The sequence below is a fragment of the Saccopteryx bilineata genome, chromosome 3 (genome assembly GCF_036850765.1).
Source record: "Saccopteryx bilineata isolate mSacBil1 chromosome 3, mSacBil1_pri_phased_curated, whole genome shotgun sequence".
Taxonomy (NCBI): Eukaryota; Metazoa; Chordata; class Mammalia; order Chiroptera; family Emballonuridae; genus Saccopteryx; species Saccopteryx bilineata.
Genome location: NC_089492.1, coordinates 187,967,115 through 187,969,724, shown reverse-complemented (window position 1 = coordinate 187,969,724; position 2,610 = coordinate 187,967,115).

The following is a 2,610-nucleotide window of genomic DNA, read 5'->3' as shown; positions in this document are numbered from 1 at the left end:
CCAACTGGCCAGGGCTTGAGATTTCTATGGATTCAAATCCATTTTCTTCAATTAAAATTCTGAAATGTTTTAGGTGATAATTCATTAATGGTTATAAATTTTTAGCATCCAATCATTTATTAGAGTAGCTAGGAGAGAGATCATGGGGTAAGGGATACAGAACTAATTTTGGATAGGAACCAAGGCAACTATTCTAGCATGAAGTAAGGCGCCAATGAACAAACTGGGTAGGGAGCCACCACAGTGGGAAGACCTGGTCAGTATGAGTGCAGCACAATAGTGAGGAAGGCCTGGAATATTTGTGTAGGGAAGAAGGCTAACTTATTTTCTCTGGATAATCTCCCCCTTTCCCTGGCTCTAATTAGTCGGTATGCAAACAACTACACACTTTCTTTTCTAAGCCAGATTACTCTGGTGAAGTATAGACTCCTATGACCTCTATTTGATAGTAACCTGTCTCCAAACCTGCTTCTCTCCTCCTGTTTCTGGCCCCACTCACCTATTTTTCAAAGCCAGAAACCAGGCTGCTGAACCTGACTCCTCTTTTCTCTTCCATCTCATCCTTAAGCAGATACTAAGCTCTATTGCCTCTATCTGTTCAGTAGCTTTCCAGTCCATTCACTTCTGTCCATTTTTGTTGTTGCACTTAGCTGTGAACATTGCCATCACAATACTGCATTAACTAGATGGACTACTCATCACTGGTTTCTCCACTTAAAGGCAGCTTTCAAACCATCCTTTACTCTGAAGCTAGCGTGAACTCTCTAAAGAACAAATATGATGTGTCCCTCTTATGTCTCACATAAATTATCCTCAGGATAAAATTCAAACTGGTTAATATGGCATACCAGAGCCTTCAAAATTTGAACCTCACCTTTAGGGTGACTATTGTCACACCTCTATCCATGGCCCTCAAATTATAGTTCTACCCGTGAGTTCTCCAAATGTAGACTTTCTCCAGCTTCTGGGAATTTGCACCTGTTGTCTACTCTGCTGGGTTGGCCTTCCTGCTCACCTACATGTAGGTCTTTGCTTGGGCATCATATCTTAATAAAAAGGAAGCCTTTTCTCCCCCATTTCTCCACAAGACAGGCTGTGACATGCCTCTTCTGTGCTTACGTAGTATCTGACCTTACCCCTACTAGTACTTACATCCTATTTTATGAGTACAGAGCTGGGCTTTGAGCCCTGTGATTTTTTTAGTCATAAGTGCAGTAACTGGCACAGAGTAGACACTGTATTTGATGAAAGACGGAAGGAGTGAGGGAAAGAAAGGAGTTTCTAAGAGTAGGATGAAATGTCTTCAGATTTTAATTGGTGTATTTACTCATTTTTCTAAATGCTAATCTCTTCTTTCCCCCACCTCATTATACATGTTAGGATCAATACATGTGCTTTAAAAGTATCAATTAGTAATTTGTAACTGGAGCGACTTCCTCCTGATTAAACCAGACCAATTATGCAGGTGACAAACGATTGGCTAGTACTGAATAGTTAACCTGATTAAGAGTCATTCCTGTGAAGAAAAAAACAAAACCCCAAAATCTATCATGAACAATATACCATAGTGATTAAGAAGAGATTAGCTTTTATTTCTGAGAAACCAAATGGTTCTGCCATTTGCTGTGACTTTGGGTGAATTATTTAACCTTTTTAATTCTCAGTTCCCTTATTTGTAAAATGGTAATTATATTGATAGTAGTATCTACCTCAAGGGTTTTGAAGATTAAATATATAAAGAGTTTAGTACATTGTCATTTAGTGCATAGTGTCAAAAAATGTTGGTTATAATAATTAGTGGCAGCAAGACTCTGGAAAACTCTTAGGTTTTAACATACATCTCATTCTCTTTTTCTCTCATAATTTTGAAATTCGTAGTTAGATTTTGGACTAATGGGTCCAGAAGCAGATTTAATGATGGGTGCACTGGGCCTGCACCCTGGGTGCTGATTTCTGAAGGGCCCCGCAAAACCCCAATTTTATACTTTTTTCTAATGGCACCAAGTTTGGTTTCATATGTGCAATTTTAACATTAATAGTACATATATGTTTTTATTTATTAAAAATATGTTTAACATGTATTTTTATTTTCCCTGTCTCTCTCTCTTTTTAAGGGGCCCAATATTTTCTTCTGTTCCTGGGGCCTCAACTGACCTTAATCAGCCTCTGGATGGGCCCCAGCCACCTCTCTTCTTTCCCCTCCGGGTCTTTCTTCCCAAATCCCAGTGACCTGTGTCCTTCTCAGTACTGAATAAGATGCCCAGCCCTCCGTTGTCAACCTTTGCTGTTCTTCTGAGTCAGGAATTAGTCAACATAATCATAAAATCTTTGGAGTTCTCCTTATAAGGAACATCTCCTCAAATACTGTTTTGACTTGAGAAAAGGTTTACAAACTATACAGGAAAAAGAGCTGTTATCATACTCACTCATGGGTGTTTTATCTGAGTCATAAACTTTCAGGTTTATGTTATTACTAGGAAGTTGTTTATGTTATTACTAGGAACTTGTATAATGAAACAAATATATGTTTATTTTATCATAGTCTACATCTGACTAGTCATATCTTTGGGTGTAGCACTTTTCTATGTTTAAGCCACTGTTATTTTGCAT